Below are 12,574 nucleotides of genomic sequence, written 5' to 3'. Positions count from 1 at the left end.
TGAAAAAAAAAAAAAAAAAAAAAGGGCTGAAGACCTGAATAGATGTTTTTCCCAAAATCCTTACAGATGTTGTAAGGAGACAAGAAAGTAGAATGGAGGTTGCCAGGGATTTGGGGGAGGGAAAATGAAGAGTTTGTGTTTAATGGGTATAGAGTTTCAGTTTTGCAAGATAAAAATAGTTCTATGGATGTTTGGTGGTGATGGTTGTAAGCGATGTGAATGTAGTTAATGCCACAGAACTGTAAAAATGGTTAGTATGGTAAATTTTATGTTACATGTATTTTATCACAGTTAAAAAAAAGAAAGCTATACCTGTGACTGAGGAAGCAGGGGGCCACCCACAGCCCTAAGATATGGTGTGTCCCATGCAGTATTTGGGATGTACTTATACTAAAAAATGATTTGTTATTTATCTGAGATTCAGATTTAATTGTCATGCACTTTTTATTTGCAAACTCTGGCAACCCTACCCAAGAAGCCACACTTGCCATTTGAACCAGAACTTGCTTTGAGTGATGAAAGCTAGCAATAGCATTCTAAGAAATGTAAAATACCAGAGAACTCTATCTTATCCTTTTTCACCTGTGTTACTTCCCTGCGTTAGCCAGCTACTTACACTGAGAATGATGATGTACGTAAAAGGAAAGACCAGGTAACCTAGAGTTCCTATTCCTTTCAGTCCTTCCTTAGTCATCAGTTAGCCTAAGGTAGAGAGTTGGTTGCTAGAATATGCATGTATCAAGAAGTGAAATAAAAACAACTGAATTAGTTTTGTGCAGTGTTTCCACTGTTTTCATAAGAGCTAAATGAATATACAAGCTATGAGAAAATAAAATAGGGAAACCCAAGAAAACTTTCCTAAGGAAAGGGTGTTTGTGGTGAGATCTGAAAAATGAGTAGGCATTAATCAGGTGAAGGAAAGATATGGGGTGTAAAAATAAGGGCAGAGACCTTAAGATGAAAGGAAGCATGATGATTTGAGGAATTGATTGGGGCCGGGATGGCTGGAGCACAGATATACAGATGAGTCTGGAGTGAGTAACATGGCCTGGCCACTCAGAACCCCGCAGGCTGGATTGGTGGTTGTCCTAAGCATATCGAGAAGCCACTGCAGAGCTTTAAGCACCTTTAAGACTGTTCAGGCTGCAGTGTATCGCAGGAGAACAAAAGTGACTGTGAGAAGGCCAGTTCGGAGATACTTGCTGTACGATGGTGCTTTGAATCAGAGATCTCAGTGGTTGAGCTGGAGAGAAGCAGAAGGAATTGAGGGTTTTAGGAGGACTTGATGAGGGTTAAATAAGGAGCTGACAGTGTGCAAGGTGTTGGATAATTCCTAAGTACCTGGCTTGTGAAACTTGAGAAGTGAGGGTGTTGGTCCTTGGGTGGAGGACACTAGGAGAGAGCTGGGTTTCAGAGAGGACAGGTGGGAGTGGGTTGTGATTGAGATTGGGGCACTTGTGGAGGTATTGGTTAGGCAGCTGGGATTGTGGACCTTGGTTACACTCTCCCTAACCACAATTAAAATTTGTGATATCTTTCAAAGGTAAAGGGAAAGCAAAAGTATTTTGGATGAAAAATGAATACAGAAGGACTAACTCGCCTGCCTCTGATTTATTATCCTGGGAAGATACCCCGGAGCTGTGTCTGATAGGAAATCCCAGTGCTGGGGGTGGCTTGAAGTAAAATGATATAGACCAGGATCATCCTTTGTAAGTTTTATAGATGAGATGGTAGCTTCTTCAGACTGTGACACCACATCCTTTGGTATCTTCCCATCCATGTTGAAAAATCTGAGCTTCCTTCTTACAAGATCTTGCATGACTTGCCTTAGTCTACGTCTCTAATGTCATCTGGCTTTCCTCTCCCTAGATTCTAGCCAGGCTGGCTCCCTGCTTGTTCCCTTCACGAACCAAACTTGCTCTGCCTCAGGCCTTTTGAACTTGAGTTCTCTTCTTGGTGTGCACCTCCCTTGCTCTATTAATGACAGCTCCTTCTCTGCACGAGATTTAAGCTTAAATTCCTCCTCCTCAGTGGAGCCTTCCCTGTTCATCCAACCTAAACACTTGTGCTCATCACTTTCTATTCCATTACCCTGTTTATTTATTTTCTTCATTTATCTCACACTCGCCGAAATTGGGTTTACGTATTTTCTCATCTATTTCTCCCTATTGAATGAACTCTTATGAGAATGGCAACTGGGTCTACTACCTTGTTCAGTGTCTTCAGACCTATCACAGTGTCTGTTAAGGTGGAGGTGCTCAATACACTTCTGCTTAGGGAATGAGTTCTATTAGGCATTGGGAAAACACAGATAAATGTTGAGTAGGAATCTAAATCCTGAGGGCTGCAAGTGTCAGACTTTGGAGAAACATTGGTGCTCTAGAGAAGGGTAGGGTGTGGGAGACAAGTTCTGTGCAGAGATACGAAGGCCAAGTAGTTCTGAAAAGTCCACTAGAAACATTCTTAGCCCTCCTCAGACTCACTGACCTATATTAACCCAAATCCCCTTCCCTATGAAAACGTAGGGAAGCACCTCAAACACCACAGTTCGAAGGCTACTACCTGGTATACCTGGTACTGCTGTTGCCAGCATGTACGTTATATATAGAAACAATGTAAGCTCCCTCTTTGAGAAAGAAAATATAAAATCAGAAGCATGAGTCTCCTTTAAGAGGAAAATCATCTTTAATTAAAGGAAAACTAGTAAACAGTCTGCTTGGACCTAAAATTGCTTAGTTTCTGCATGCTATTAAATTGGATTTATGATCTAATAAAGCAAACAAAGGGCTTTGGATAGCTGAACAATAAACTAAGATGAAAATTTTTGAGAAAGATTAAAATCGATTAAACCCTCTGTTCTCTACAATAAGGGACAGATTTCTTCTCTGGATTTTTCTTCCATGCAATATAAAGAGGTAGGGACTGTCTTGCTGTCAGATTGTCTTGCTACAAGACTACACTTCTATGCTTGTAAAGCTTATTTTAATCATTGCAGAAAATCATAAAACATGGCCTGTTTAGGGAATAATCACAGGTTAGAAATTTTACCCACTTAATCAACTCAGATATAACTGAACCTAAAATAAACTTTCTAGCAACAATGTAGAGAATGAGCCCCCAAAATGAAGAGCTGGTTCTGATCTGAATCCTGAATAGCATCAGTCAGTGACAGCCCGCTGCACTTGCTCCTAGTATCGGCTGGGGTCATCTCCAGGGTCATACCCCAGATGGAACTTGGAAGGTCACTGCTAACGTCTGCCTCTCTGATCTTTTAGCTCATTTTTGTATGCTTAAGTCCTTGATCAACCCTCTTATGATTGAGATATTCTTTTAAAAACACCATTATTTTTCTGAACATAAAAGTTACATGTATATATCGTAGGAAGTACAGAAAAATATAAAGGAGATAGAAATCCCTGTATCATATCATCAAAGGGAAAAAAAGGTTAATATTTTGGGGTATTTTTACCTGGGCTAAGTTGTTTTATTTTTTTAGAAAATTTGTCTTATAATGTGTTATTTCCTGCTTTTTCTTTTTACTTAACATATCATGAACATTTCCCCATGACATAAACTGCTTTTTTGTGAAAATAATATTAATGGCCCCATAAATATTCCATTGTATAGATTACCATTCCCCGACTTTTATTTATTTATTTAATACATTTATTTATTTATTTATTTATTTATTTATTTGGCTGCCTTGGGTCTTTGTTGCTGCCTGCGGGCTTTCTCTAGCTGTGGTGAGCGGGGGCTACTCTTTGTTGTGATGTGCGGGCTTTTCATTGTGGTGGCTTCTCTTGTTGCAGAGCAAGGGCTCTAGGTGCGTGGGCTTCAGTAGTTGTGGCACACGGCTCAGTAGCTGTGGCTTATGGGTTCAGTAGCTGTGGCTTGCAGGTTCAGTAGCCGTGGCTTGCAGGCTCTAGAGTGCAGGCTCAGTAGTTGTGGTGCATGGGCTTAGTTGCTCCGCAGCATGTGGGATCTTCTCGGACCAGGGATCGAACCTGTGTCCCCTGCATTGGCAGGTGGATTCTTAACCATTGTGCCACCGGGGAAGTCCCTCCCCTACTTTTATTTAATTTATTATAATTTATTAATTTATTTTTGGCTGTATTGGGTCTTCGTTTCTGTGCGTGCGCTTTCTCTAGTTGCGGCGAGCGGGGGCCACTCTTCATCGCAGTGCGCGGGCCTCTCTTGTTGCAGAGCACAAGCTCTAGACGCGCAGGCTCAGTAGTTGTGGCTCACGGGCCTAGTTGCTCCGCGGCATGTGAGATCTTCGCAGACCAGGGCTCGAACCTGTGTCCCCTGCACTGGCAGGCAGATTCTCAACCCCTGCCCCACCAGGGAAGCCCCCCCCCCCCTACTTTTAGATGAGTGGATTGTTTCCAGTCTCTTCCCTCTCTATCTTGTTCCCGCCCTCCCTGCCTTCCTTGAATTCTGTAAATCTCAATTAAGCTGTTAATTCTTTTCAAGATGGCAGATTGAGTTATATAGCTAAGTCATAACTTGATAATCTTTAGTAACATACCACATTTAATTAATTATTAATAGTCACAGAAAAGTGAAAAAAATGTAGAGTTGGGAGAGATGGTTGAGTAAGTATTGCCAAATACCAAACTTTTATTTTCAGTGAAGGTGAGGTTTAGTTTTAGGACCAACATTATACAGAGAAAGGTTTCATTGTCATATAGACTAGTTTCCATTCAGACTACAAACTGTTTCCTGCTCTGTCACATAACATGAGATGCATTTACGGAAACTTCTTGGTTTGCAGCTTCAAATCTGAGTTGCTCTTGGCGTTTGTCTCCTTTCCTGCCAGGCAGAGGTGCTCTGCACAGTTTCTGCTCCACACCACTGGCTACTTGATTCTGTTCCTCTCAACATGTTATATTCTGCAGCAAGTTCTGGTAGCCCATGTGTTTCTTTGCTTCCTTGTATTCTTTATCATGGTGCCATTTTGGGCAAGAATCCTTCAAGACTGTGAGTAATATTTTTCTTATGGCCATCAAACAGATAGTGGGGCATCTGAACCGAGGCCTGTTACCTTTTCCCAATCAGTGAAATCCTGGATGTGCTTATCGAAGCGAGCTTCACTCATCTAGCTAGGTGAATAGTTGCCCACTGGATTTAGCAGCCGATTCTCATAGAGATGATCCATATTCTTTTAGTTACAGGGATAAGCAACAGAATGTTCTGTTGGTGGAGAGGGTGGTTGCAGTAACGACGGGGATATTTTTGAGTAGAAAATACACGATAAACCCAGTGTAAAGCATGGAAGGTCTGGATTCCAGGTTTAGGATGAAGCTGGGAAAAATTCTCAGGGTTCCCTCGTGAAGAACTTTTCTTCCATGTTCAGGAAGAGGTGATAAAGGATCAGATGTGATAGCCCCTTGGTCTTCTTTACTGCTTTTCCAGGGAGAGCTGCATTCTTCATAGGGGAGCTGCAGTAGCAGTGGCAGAAGGTGCCAGGTAGGTCAAAATAGTGAGAGTCCCAGCAGTGAGTAGCCTCAGTGCACTGTGGTCCAGATGGCAGAACTAGTCAACTGTACTGCTAAGAAGGTGGCTTCTAATTTGTTTTTAATCAGTAATTTTTTATGAACAGCTTTGTTGGATTCGAGTTCTAGAAGTATTTGGGAAGATGTAAATGTTCAATTATTTTTCGTATGAAAACTCAGTTTCTTTTCTGTTTCTTTTTTTAAACTGTGTTGGTGGAAGTCACACAGTCAGTCCTTGGAAGAGTCTGGGAGAGTTCAGGCCAGTGGCCGGAGTTCACAGAGTCTGTGAGGACAGCACTGGGGTCCAGGCTGCTTCTCTGCATCAGTAGTGACATGCTAGGCTGAGGTCTCTGCTTGCACCTAACATTTCCCTTTAGAAAACATCTTGCCTCTCTCAGGATTTCAGGTCTCATTGCTGCGAGTTCAGGAAGAGGCGGTGTAGTCAGGGTGGAAACAGGTACTTGGGGTGGCGTCAGGAGTGAGCAGTAGAGGGCTGTGTGTATGGCTGCAGGTGGTGGCGTACTCACAGGATTGATTTTGTATATTGATGGAAGTCCTGGCTGACCACATTATTATTCATGGCAACAATTTTAGGTAGTTAATTATTTATTACATCCTTTCCTCCTAGTGGATGTAATGGAACAAGAATCTTTATACCAGGGCTACACAAGTGTTGTCCTTTTACCTTTTGTAATGGAAGGCACTTTTGCCAGTTTAAAGATAATTGCTATCATTAAATATTGATAGAGCCTTTTTTTTTTTTTTAAGTTTCTAGAAGTAAAAATGAGGGGAACAACTCTGGGAAATATAATCAATGTGCCCTGGACTTTTCATCCAATGAGACCTGGACCTCAAGGAGGAAGAAAATTATGTGGAAGGAGGATGCCTTCCTATTTGTTTTTTAACAACAGACCTCCCAGGTTCTAATTATTGCCTGACATGTGAGCCAAAGGAGACATTTTACAAGTCAGAATATAAGAAAGAACTAGCACTTTACTACTGATATCAAACCGGAGTATAACTGTGTGTCTTCTATAACCGAGGGCATGCTGCCCCGAAAAGAGTTTAGAGGGAAGTTGTTAGGTGTAAATTGGCCTCAGCAATAGAAGCAAGGCTAATTAGAAGGTGGCAAAGGCCTCTGACATCACTATGCAGAATGGAGTCTCAGGCTTGAACAACTAAAACAATGGCAGGCTCTGGACAGATGAAAGCAGAGGCAATTGTGAGCGGGAATGGACCTTGTCTTTAGCAGTAGAAGGAACAGAGCAGTCAAACCTTGGAGCCCTGTCCTGTAGGGCTTCGGCTGCCTTGAGAAACGCACACGCTCTACCTTTTTCCTCCTGTCCCAGGTTACTCTCCAATGGCATTTACTTTTATACGAATAAAATGAAGTTGCTCATTCACTTTCTCTTTCCAAAAAGGATTTGAAGAAGTTAATGGAACATCAAGGGTGAACTCAAATGGAGGAAAATAACTTACAAATAGGTAATGTGGAGTCTCAAGCGGGAGATTGTGCCCGTGGGATGAGGGAGGGGACGGGTTTGCCTAGTAGCAATGGCGATGGCGTGCTATGGTGGCTGTGGGGAGCTGTTTAACAGAAGATTGCTGTGTGTGTGTGTGTGTGTGTGTGTGTGTGTGTGTGTGTGCGCGTGCGTATGTGTGTTTGTATATGTGTAGGGTGGTCATTTTAACCTCCTACTACTGGGTCAGCCTGCAGCCACTGTTAAGGCTTCACAGATTTGGAGGGGATGTGTGTTTCATTTGTTTCATTTCATTTCATTAAAGGTCTCCCTTAACATTTAGCCACCCCTGGAGCCCCCAGTCTGGTTATGAATGTTTCAGTGGGTGAATGGCAGAGCTCTTTGGCACTGGCAGCTGGAACCTTCCTCTGATTAAAGTCAGCGTAGCCCTCGGACCCCATGGCTGGCAGTCCGGGGACGTCCCCCCGTTGGTTTTGTCAGGGCAGTATTGGGATATTTTGGTGGCATCTTTTACCAGCTCTCAAAATTTTCTCAGATACATCTTGATGAGATGAGACCTAGAAGAAAAAGGGAAATCTTATTGGGATTGAACAAAAACTACAACATTTGAAATAACATTGTGAAATAAAATTGGCTGTAGCAACAGAGAACTTAGGACTGTGGATAGTGGTATATTAAAATTCACATGCCTCACACAGATGTGCAAAGCAAATGGAGTTTCTTTGTTTCCTAAAACGGATGTAATCTTCCTTTACCAGACCACACTCAAGCTGGGTGGGGGTAGGTAGTAGGAAGTGTGGAAATTAAGTTTAAACTTGTCAATTTATGCTATCTCTGTACCTTTGGGTTTAAATAGTCTCTCTTGGATGACTAAGTCCCCGTTGGGTAAATATTCAGTCTTTTAGATGCCCATCCCCCCTGCCCCTCCCACTCTAAATCGGTACCTAGATAGATGGAAGGGTAGGGTGTGTGTGACCTTGTGTTAGCAGGGGAGAGATGGGAGTTTCAGACCCATGCAGTGTCCTTTGGTTCCTCATTGATCTTCACCGGGCCATGGCTGATCTGTCTGTTCCCTGTGCTACTGTTGGAGAGGGCCTGTCTGCTCATTTGGAGGTCAGATTCCCAATATTGAGTTCTTGCTTTAGGCTCTGATCATGAAGCCCTTGACTGCAGCAACCATTTTGTCCTAATTGCAGCCCCTCACAGGTCCCCTCTGGTCTCTGAACCCCTGTTCTGGAGCAGGTGAGAGGTCCCAGATCTCTTGGATACCTTCTTTTTTTTTTTTTAAACTTAAAAATAATTAATTAATTAATTTTTGGCTGCGTTGGGTCTTCTTTGCTGTGCGCGGGCTTTCTCTAGTTGCGGCGAGCGGGGGCTACACTTCGTTGTGGTGCGCAGGCTTCTCACTGCGGTGGCTTCTCTTGTTGTGGAGCACGGGCTCTACGCAGCGGGCTTCAGTAGTTGTGGCTCATGGGCTCTAGAGCGCAGGCTCAGCAGTTGTGGTGCATGGGCTTATTTGCTCTGCGGCATGTGGGATCTTTCCGGACCAGGGCTCGAACCCGTGTCCCCAGCATTGGCAGGCGGATTCTTAACCACTCCGCCACCAGGGGAGCCCTTGGATGCCTTCTTAAAAAAGTTTTTTTTAATTGAAGTATAGTTGATTTACAATGTTTAATTAGTTTCAGGTGCACAGCAAAGTGATTCAGTTTTATATATATATATATATATATATAAAATTTGTTTTTCAAATTCTTTTCCATTCTAGGTTATTGCAAGACACTGAGTACAGTTCCCTGTGCTATACAGTAGGTCCTTGCTGGTTGCATGCCTTGCTCAAGCCTTGGGCAGCCAGGAGCACTGCCAGGGCTCTACCAGGCTCTATGAGGGCTGCACTTTTTTTCCCATGCTGCTTAGGATGAAGCCCTCCCTGTAGCCTCACAGGCTTCCCAAGCTCTGCCCAGGAAAGCACACCAAATCACAAATCCTACCAAAAGCTCCAGTGCTTACCTGTGTCTGTCTGTGTGGATGTTTCTAACATGCCTCCTACTCCCAGAGCCTCACTGCAGAGTGGACAGTGAAATCACGGGCATTTGATCTCTCCTCCCCGTATTGCACTGGGATTTGGAAGTGGAGAGCTTTCCATTTTCTCTTCCTGTCTGGAAGGGCCTGTCTCCACATCATATTCTCCTCCTTCCTGATGTGGCATTGACTTTCGCCTCCTGTTGCACCGTCATAACGGAGTGGCTGCCGGGGAACAGGAACCATACATCAGTGATAGTATTACAAATATTTTCCCAGTTATGTGCATATTAGGAGACAGTGGGGAGCCCCTGGCATCCTTACAGTTGTTGTGGAAGTTTTCTGTTGTAACATTTGTTGGAAATGGAAGAGGAGTGGTGGTTGATCAAATACTATGTATGGTTTTACTAAACATTAAATCATAAATGTGGGAACTGGAAACCTTTTGCCTCTGCAAATTGAGCATCCACAGTTTTGTGTTAGAAACTGCTATTAAAACTCCCTGCTTTCAGTACTTGGATGCTGTAAAGGTCCTGAAAAAAAATTGCAGTGTGGCTGGAAATGTTCATGCTTGGTTTCAGCACATTCACAGAACATTCACAGGAAATAATTGCAAGTTCACACAGTATGATCTGTGTGGGTGTGATTCAGATCAGCCCTGAAGAGCACAGAATGAAGGCTCTCAGCCATTTATGCAAAGAAACATTAAAATAATGATAAAAGGATCCGGTATGATTGAGGGGAGTGGAAAAGAATTAGATATTAAGGCACAGGTTTTTATCTTTTTGGGAATCAAAAGCTGCTGGGCACACCAGTGGATGTGAACTTCTATTGAGAAGTACTCTTAGGGTTTTAAGGACTTGAGTCATGTTAGTTTTGTTTGCTGAATCCTGGTCATAATAACATTTCATTTTGTGTGGGAATAATAGGAGGCAGGAATAATGAAGGAGCACAGAAGGGGGCTTACTCTCTATAAAAAAAAAGTGCGAAAGATTTGAGACTTGACTCTCACCAAATGGGGAAGAAAGTATCTTTGTGCAGCCAATCTTGTGTCCTGAGAGACCTCTGAGTACCGAACCTTGATCTGAGCACTGTGAGGGCTAAGTGGGAAGGTGGAAGATGGGACCTGGCCTTGAGATTCATATAAACTATTCTGGGAGGTAGAACATCCTTACGTGGAAGTATGGCTTCACAAAACTAAATATAAGTTAACACCAATTAAGAGGTGCCCAAATGAAAACAGAAATCTGAAGACATGAACCTGGAAGGCTAGAATCATGTATATAAAACAGCTATATGTATGACTAATGTTCAAATATAGGATAAAGACATAAATATATAGTTCAATTTAACCATAATTGTAGCTCACATCTGAGTTGTACTTGACAGTTTTCAGAGCATTTTCAGATACTTATTTTCACATTTTTCACATACAGTTGTTACAGCATGGACTCACCACTGCTGTTCTCCACCACTAGAACCGTGCCTAACATGTAGTGGGCACTCAGTTTTTTTTTTCTTAATGACTTAAAACAACAAACATTTATCATCTCACATACCTTCTTTGTGAGAGGCCTCACGATGGCGGCTAGCTACCTCCAGGATGAGCAGTGCAAGAGACAGCAATGATTATTTGTTGAATGAATGAACCATAGAGTTTCAAGGAGCCTCAGAGGTATTCTGGATCCTCCTCCAACTCAAGCAGGTCTCTAGATAGTGTTTAAACATTTCCAGTGACGGTGAGCACATGGCCTCTTCAAGTGGCCCATTCCATCGTCAATAATGAAGTCAGTTACCACGCTGGACACTATGCTAGGTCATCTTCCTACCACACTGTGCTCCCTCTTGTCAAATACTTCTGATTATAAGAAAGTTTTCTTGCTTTGAATTGAAATCTGCCTCTTACCAGCTTCCTCCAACTGTATTAATTTTGATCTCCTAAGCTTTAGATGGGGTGCCCATCAGGACACTTTTGAGAAAAATTAAGAGTTTTGAAACTGAAAGGAGCTACAAATAATTAAAATGAATGTGTTTTGATGTGTTTTCTAATTCATTAGCAAATTTTTTTTTTTGGATTTTACACCAACTTTATTAAAATTTTTTCAAGTTCAATTACTGTGACCATGTATATAAATTAAAAAATTAGTAAATTTTACCATTATTAGTTACATTTTTATTGGTGGAATGTTGCAACTTATTTGGACATAATTATAAATTATGTTGTACTGTAACCAATGCCAAGTCATTTCTGCTCCATAGCTTGTACCTATATTTTTGTTGTTGTTGTTTGTTTGTACTAGGAAATATATCAGACTTATCAGAACAGCCATTGACACAGCATGATTAGAACACATGGATTTTAATCAAGGTTTTCTTTTCAGCTGTTCTCTCCATGGGTTCCTTAATTTAGTAAGAATATTGCTTTGACCATGACACTGTACTCTGAAAATTATATTTCCACCATAGAAATTTTAATATCCACTGTTGAACTTCTTTGTGAGATGAGTAGAAATATTGAAAATATTAGAGCTATTTTTGGAATTAACTGATTTTTCTCTTTGAAACTTCAGTGCTGATCCTGATAGAAAACTGACAGTTTTTAACTGTGAAGTTTTTCTGCTTACAGAGTCAATCCATACAGCCTTCTCTTTATTTTTGGTATATGCACAGAAACATTTGGAATATAAAATAAGTGAAATTAATTTAGAAGAACAGTCATTTGATCTAGATCAAAAGTTGTGTCTCACAGAGTGATATATAAATAAATCTTGTGCAGTTGAAAGTGTTAAACCTTTATCTTTGGGCACAGTCTTCTGAAAATAACTTTTGAAGGAGACGCTGACTCTTTTCAGAGATTCGTGTCTTCAGGTTTTCATGTGGTCAGTGACATCACTATGGCCCCCATGGTGGATGGTAACTCTTAACATTCTTGAAAAATAGAAATTTAGTACTCATTATTTTATTAATAAGCACTTAAAAAAATCATTGCTGCGAAAGGTTTATTACAAAATAAAAAAGCATTACCAAATAATAAAACTCCCTACAATAAATGGCAAAAACACTGGAGTAGGGTGTTTAGACCACTTTCTGTGTTGTAGTTCATGGCAGGACAGGCCAGAGTCCGCTTTAAATTTCCCACATTTCCCACTCTTTGGTGCGGTGGTCCCCAACATTTTTGGCACCAGGGACCGGTTTCGTGGAAGACATTTTTTCCAGTGGTGTGGGTGCAGGTGGGGGTGGGGAATGGTTCGGGTGGTGACGTGAGCTATGGGGAGCGATGGGAAGCGGCAGATGAAGCTTCGCTCGCTAGCCTGCCCGCAGCTCACCTCCTGCTGTGCGGACCATTCCTAACAGCCCCAGGGTCCAAGGCCTGGGGCTTGGGAACCCCTGTTTTGGTGAACTGGGGGGCGTGCCATCTTTGTGCATCCAGACATCTCAGGGGCCAGTCCACCAAGCTGCCAGTAGAGGGAGCAATGCTGAATCTGTCTTCCACACCTGAGATGGGTAGTTTCTCCTGTGTTTGTATACGAATGTCGTTTATTATATGGGTGAGTGAGCACCCTGCATGCTGTTCTTGAA

At 42.1% G+C, this 12,574-nt stretch overlaps 1 pseudogene; it reads right to left on the bottom strand.

Annotated features, from left to right (window-relative positions):
• The window catches only part of LOC103078427 (thymidylate synthase pseudogene), a 41,572-nt pseudogene extending 32,558 nt beyond the window's left edge, over window positions 1-9,014 (bottom strand).
• Between the last annotated feature and the right edge of the window lie 3,560 nt (window positions 9,015-12,574).

This window comes from Lipotes vexillifer, unplaced genomic scaffold (assembly GCF_000442215.2).
Source record: "Lipotes vexillifer unplaced genomic scaffold, Lipotes_vexillifer_v1.1 scaffold387, whole genome shotgun sequence".
Classification (NCBI taxonomy): Eukaryota; Metazoa; Chordata; class Mammalia; order Artiodactyla; family Lipotidae; genus Lipotes; species Lipotes vexillifer.
Note: the sequence above shows the minus strand (reverse complement) of the source record. Positions and strands in the feature narration are given on the sequence as shown.